The sequence below is a fragment of the Hesperophylax consimilis genome, chromosome 21 (genome assembly GCF_061612785.1).
Source record: "Hesperophylax consimilis isolate HC1 chromosome 21, BYU_Hcon_1.0, whole genome shotgun sequence".
Lineage (NCBI taxonomy): Eukaryota > Metazoa > Arthropoda > Insecta > Trichoptera > Limnephilidae > Hesperophylax > Hesperophylax consimilis.
The window spans coordinates 24,036,122-24,043,107 of NC_142856.1; the positions used below are offsets into that span (position 1 = coordinate 24,036,122).

The 6,986-nt window shown below is 37.5% G+C and overlaps 1 long non-coding RNA gene across 1 annotated transcript; it reads left to right on the forward strand.

Moving 5' to 3' along the window:
- Positions 1-3,926: 3,926 nt before the first annotated feature.
- On the forward strand, positions 3,927-6,370 carry LOC149413766 (uncharacterized). Its single transcript, XR_016304224.1, has 2 exons — positions 3,927-5,421; positions 5,863-6,370. It is a non-coding gene; the product is annotated as an uncharacterized LOC149413766 (long non-coding RNA).
- Positions 6,371-6,986: the final 616 nt, after the last annotated feature.

The following is a 6,986-nucleotide window of genomic DNA, read 5'->3' on the forward strand; positions in this document are numbered from 1 at the left end:
GTTTCCGGACACCGTGTATTTGCTTCTGGCAAATGGCTCCGTGGTAGGAGCCCTGGCAAGTGATACCATTACAAAAAAAAATCTTAAACACGGGGCCTAATTCGTCCATAATTATTTTTGTGTTGCCAGGTTTTTACACCACACCAAACATTTCTCTATATTTCATTTGGGTTCCGAATAGCATTGTCCCCATCGACCACGTTATTATTTATCGATGATTGTCCCCTAATAAATCATTAATAATGCAATTTCAATTTGGTAGGCGGGTATGGGTACCGTCGCCCCGGGAACAGTTTATTTGATAACCAACACCGCAATAGGTCTCCCCAAGTGTTTTGCCACATTTGGTGACTGTCGGGTTAGGTTTTTCTACACAACAATAAAAAAAATGAGATGTTTTTAAGTGCTTGAAGAAATAACGGCGATTGCTAATCAATTTCTCAACTATGGGTTAATATAATCGTCGCTCAAATTAATGGCCATTAATCCCTTGATTGGTTGACTAGCCCAGTGTCATAAATTTTTTGATAGTTGGAAAAGGCCAAGGTTTTTTATTGATTTCGGTGGATTTGAGATAATAATTGATCTTTGAGACAATGTATACACAAAGACAGAATTACAAAAATTCAGAAAAAACTGGTTTATCCTAGCAATAATCCAGAGTCCAGAGCATGTTCTAGGTGATAAAGACGTAATAAAGTAGTCACAGAGAGAGGTTGTACGTATGTCATCGACGACTGTCCTCTTTCTTCTCACGTGTTGTGTATGAAAATAAAAGATATTAAAAATGATGATAAAATTTTTCTTCTTCGATGGCGCTACAGCCCATATCGAGCTTTGGCCTCCTGCAACAGTCGCCTCCATCTCCTCCTGTCCTCAGCGGCTGACTTCCAGTTTGTCACCTGGAGAAGCTGTGCTGCATCCCCTCTTACCTCATCTTCCCACCTCAGTCTGGGTCTTCCCACTTTTCTCTTTCCACCTGGGTGACCAGTCAGAATTCTTTTTGGGACGCGTGTATCCGGCATTCTCTGTACATGCCCAGCCCATCTCAGCCTGAGGAGTCTCATGTGTGCAGATATGCTAGGGGCCTTATATATATCGTACAATTCTATATTGTGCCGGATACGCCACTGTTCGCCCTCTTTCACGGGTCCACATATTCGTCTCAGCACCTTTCTTTCAAAAGTATCCAGCATTTCAGCCATCTTTACCGTCAGTGTCAGCGCCTCACATCCATATGCCAATACAGTTCTTACAATGGTCTTATATATGGTTATTTATATGGTTATTTATGATGATAAAATTATAACCATCTCCCTTAACTTTAACGGGACATAGCACTCTCTTTAGGGTGAATTGCCTAATACAAAAATAATAAAATGATGATGTCACATACGACCTCTCTCTACTACATAAAGTGGTGATGCAAACATTGTTTTGGGTCTCCTGCCTGTCTTGAGTACCCAAATAATAGTAAAATTTAGTCACACTGTCTGGAACAAATGACACAATGGCAACCTCTTGGGGAATTTCAAGAAGCTGAAAAAACCTAGCTATTCAGATCTGGTTATTAAATAAAGCGAAAGCAGAATGGTTAAAGAAAACAGATATAAAATCCTCTTTTCTTTCTAGGTTTTCTTGGTTTTTCCGGACACCCTTAGGCCCCCTGTATAAGCTACGTGATTGTATTGTGACACAACCACAAGTAGCTTACCGATACGCTACTCGTTAAAGCTGGTTTCCGTACATGGCGCTACCCAAATAATGCTGAACTTGATTATTGTGATGTATGGTAATAAGGTAGATGGCGGTAGTCTTAAAGCTTACCCCAGAATCCGTCAGATGTCGCTGTAGTGTAACAGGTACTTGCGAGATTATATTATCAGAGAGCAAGCTCCTGGGGAGCAGAGTTTTACCTACCCTCGGGTAACGATCAGTTCTAGCTAGTCAGACAGGTTATTGTAACGTAAATAAACAAATTTATATAAAGAACCTTTTACTGTTTTAAAGAGTTCCCAACACCCGACTGCTTGAGTAAAGGCAGATATAACAATTATATTTTCAAGTGCAGCTGTGCAATTAATACGATGTCAAGTGACTCTAGTGACAAAGTCAATAATATTGTTCTTTATATCCATAAAAAATGATCTAAAAGAAGATTTTGGATTCAACCATACAACTACATAAATGTTAATTGTAGAGCAATCGTCGCCGCCAAGGAACTACATGAGAAATGAGAATGATGTCTAATTAAATTTTCTTTCCAACCAAAATCCACATCTTCTCCGTTAATCATTTAAAACAAATTCCAGTAACGTGATATTTTATACATCCAGAACAAATTTAACATTAAAATTATATTCAGACGTCATTTCTATCAAACGAGTAGTAGATGCGAATGCTACTTACAAACATACGCGTACATAACTCGAGTCTCTTGTAAGTATCTCAGTGTGCTACGTTTAGTAGTTGCTATGGTTACTTGCTACGTGCAGCCTACAATACTCACCAGACATTTTAGGTTATAATAATGAATGTGGAATCACAAACTTTATCCAGTACTGGAAGCGCCAATTCTTGAGGGTTAGATACCCACAAGAATGTTTGTGATCCCAGGGTTCTCAGGGGGTTGGGTTCGAAACCAGAAATGTGTCAGGTTACAATGTGTAATTTAGAGTCAAGGAAAGAAGGTTTAGAGTAACATTAATGTATATTATTTCGAATACAATATAAGTCTATACACTCTACCGTGTGAGTTATAACGAAAACAATATAATAAAAGTTAGATATAAGCTTACCCCCAAGGTTCCGACCACGCTTTATCTATCAAGCTAATTAAGTAACATCCTACTCGAGCTGGAGCAGCACCTCATCAGGCTGAGCTCCAGGGGGCTCCAGACGGAGCAAGAGGAAGAGTCAGTTCCGCCTCCTGGCGACTGTCCGTGGCAGGAAACTGGTAATCTGGCGACTGAGGAAGAGGAATCTGGTGCCCGCGGTCGCTTCCGTGTATCCTGGCGAGGATTCCCTTTATGTAAGGAAAAATAGGCCTCCCTACGGCCCTGGTGAAAATGCGGTCGGCGTAGTGCCAAACCGCGAGAAAGAATACTATCCTTAGGTTTCCGGGAACCTGGCACAATATTTTAAGCCACTGGCTTCTTCATCCCATAAAGATGGGTCGGATTCAAGCAGATCACACGTCTGACTCCGTTTGCGATTCATGATGCCGCGTGATTACAATATTCGAACGAGCCACGGAACCAATTCCACTATGGAACCTCGTATTTTACTCCATTTATACGACTCTATAAAACTAGACTTCGCCACTCCGATTAAAGGGAAACCATGCCCAAACAATTTCACTCCGGAAAACTGTGACTGTCGTCTGCCGAGAGATCAGGCCCACTCTGTGGTTTTTTTGCAGGCAAGGAAGTGTTTTTGTTTTTTTTCTGTTTCCGCCCGGTACAGATTTTAAATTTTAAATTATGATTCGAAATTTTACCAAAACCAATACCCGCGACAATCGCCCAGTTCCTAACTAGGTTAGAGAATCGGCGAGGATAAATGTGATGATGCAGAATAAATTAATGAATAAAATATTAAAACAAAAGGAGTCTAGCCCTGCATCATAACAAGTGTACAAATGGCTTCAGAGCCATTTAGGTGCTGAATTGTCTTCTCTCTCTCTCACCGGGGCAATACTGAGAGCAGGTACTAATTGAAGCAAATGCGTCGAAAGATATGGCCACCCAGCATTCTTTCCTTATCAAGCCTATATTTTCTTAAAAATTCTGGACAAACCAGTCATTTGTAGCAGCGGCCTAAAAGATTAATACAAAGTTTTTACTGACAATTGCTGAGCCAAGGTTTTTACCACTTTACAGGGGGAGGGGTGGGAGTGAAATAAGAAGGTGGTGATCGAATTGGATATAATTTAATAATGTAATAAACATCCACGCGGGCGCATGCACTTTTATATAATTTCATTATTCAAAATAACATCGGAGTATGTACCTGACCAAACTGACTTCATTTGGTCGATATTTTTTTATACAAACATTTTGAACACAAATTTAATTCATTTCAAACTATTCCAATAAACAAACCGCACTTTACACAATCGATACAAAATTCCTAAATTCTACGTTTACAAAAAAATACATAAATAAAATATTTATTCAAAATAAATTACCCTGATACAGGAGTTGTATATTCACTAATACAAAAAAAAAATAATTAAAAAATAAATTGCTAGTAGAATTTATTAGAAATGGCGTACGGATTAAACGGTAATCCCTTAGAATAAAATAAATAGAATGAGGCGATATTTCACCATTATCTCGTTAGCTTGTCTACGGGACAATGTATTGGATATATTTATAAAGTTGGAGTTTACTATTTGGTACTGGAACGTATGAATAATCGCTATATTATATTGGATAAGTTAGCCAGATTTTTTGTGTGAATTTAATTGTTTATTTATTATTTTATTATTACGCGTTATCCTATGGGTAAGCTATCGAGAGTATGGTGAAATATCCCCTGAGTAGACCTACCTACAGACACGTACATACACAAATACATAATGATTATTGTTCCACATAGATGCATTTTGCAAAAATACTTAATATTAAAATCTCGACAAGGGTAATCTAGTTTATCAAACATCAGATATTGATAGCAATTACGTATTCACATTTAACTATTTACATAGAAGTACAAAGTGAATTATTAGTACCTAATAGAGAGGGATGGTAGAGAATTATTGGTTCTGAGGATTGTGGGTTAAACTAACTTTATTCACAGTGAGAATATTATTCATTATAATTTATCATTACTAGCATTAGTTCTTCAAAACGATATGATACTGTTTAATTTGTGTTGGCGTGATGATGTGTGAATATACACAACACAGTAATGATTCGAAAAGACGGAAAAATTGTACGAACACTTGTTTAAAGGGCACTAAATTAGGTAGAAAACAATTCCAACATAATTTGAGTGTTTTGAAAAGGCAGAAGCCCCACAGAGTACCACCCCACAGGTTCGGGCACCTTCACCAGAATAGAAGGAGGATAAATGTAATGCTCACACAGAGCCCACGCACGCTAGGTGTACATTACTACGTTCGCAGGCCAATGTGCACACTTGACCTACACAAATTTGAATCGCAGTATTGTGATATTCAATGCATTTTATGTTATAAATCACTTCATAATGTCTTACTAGATCTATTGTTTGTCTCACTTTAACAACAAAACGAGAAACAAATGTCAATTAATGCCAGACCAAAACAAACAAACTTAACCATTAAATCAACTCGTTGGAAGGCCTTCTACACACGCCATTTTTGTTTCACACGTCTCACTCCGATCAGCGTTGCGTGTGACAAGTGTTTCTGAAGCATCTATTTTCATATAAAAAGTATGGATAGTTGTACAGATATCTTAATGCGTTGAGTACATTGCATACGTGGGTGGGTGCCCTTACCTAAAGAATACTAGTTGAAATGGTCAAACCTCTGCATCAAAACTGACCAAAATGGATTTGATGCTATTAAATTACCAAGAATTTGTTATATTTTCATGAAAACGATAAAACATATATTTAAAAAGTTAATAACGATAGAAAAATCAGATTTCCGATATCTCGACGTCATTGTGATATCATGTCATCGAATGGCAGTGCTGCAGTACTGCCGCGCATGTACCGTGGTGTCACAAGTTTTTCAGTCGGCCACAAATATGTATCGACAGCTTATATCTTCGGTATTTTCCAAAAGTCTGTTTTTCTAAAGTTCTGTCTTCTGCGTGCTCTAATAAATTAATGTGATACATTTATAAACAACATGAAATTTCATTTCAGGAGACAACCGTGTTGGATGTGATAAGGGCTCGGTCGGAGAAGATGATTGAATACGACGAATAATGAATTTTAAACACTACCAGGTAACACTATTGTTGTTTTACTTGGTTCAATTTGTATAAAATATACATATGACCTTTGCAACAAGAAAAAAGATTATATATTGAGTGTCTTCAAAGTACGGGGATTTAATCAGACCAAAACGCAGAGGTATTATTGTGTACTCAGTAAATTGAGTGAGATTGTTGCTTGAACACAAATAGGAAGAGCAGTTGTTGTAACAAGGAATTGGACCCATAATGATTGGTCATGAAACTATGGCAAGACATGTAGGAGCCGCACTACAATCTCAAAACATTGTTGCAATTAAATGCACAAAAAAAATATGCTTTGTGCAAAAAATTTGTGAATATGGGTGAGTGAATTTAGACATTATACATGTATATAAATACATAGTGTGTTACCATTATTATGATAATGAAGATAAAATGTTTGCGTTGAAAATGTCTACTATTGTTAGTTCATATTTCACAGCCCAATTGTTCCTCTTTATATTAACTCTTACTAATGGTTCGCATACACTACGACTGGACACTTGACACTGTGTATACACCGGGTTATACCGCTGTACACTCTAGAGGTAGAGTGCCGAGAAACCGATGTCAGTATCACGTTATTCGCTGCATTCCGACAGCACGGGTCTCAGAGTGCGGTCGCAATGTCTCCCGCGTTAGCTAGACTTGCTAGATCAAAATCAAGTCCGTATTAAAAACATAATTTAACATGCAGAAGGACTTGCATAGCTTTGGAAATCATTGAATTCTGTCCACAAAGACAGTCTTCAATAATTTGAAATTTGACAGTCTTTACAATACAGAGATAAGTACATAATTTGAGGATGCAATTAAATAAATTAAGGAAAAAAAATAAACGTGGACAAAGTGCAGGTGAGAGTTATATGTATTTGAATGTGGGAATTTTTCGAAAGACTGAAATAATTTATGATACCAACAGCGAAACCCAATGAAACAGGAAGCTTGGTAAGTTAATTATTTATTTAAATAAATTATATTATAAACATCTGTTGGATAGGAATGCTGCGACTCAACGTCTGTCCATAACTG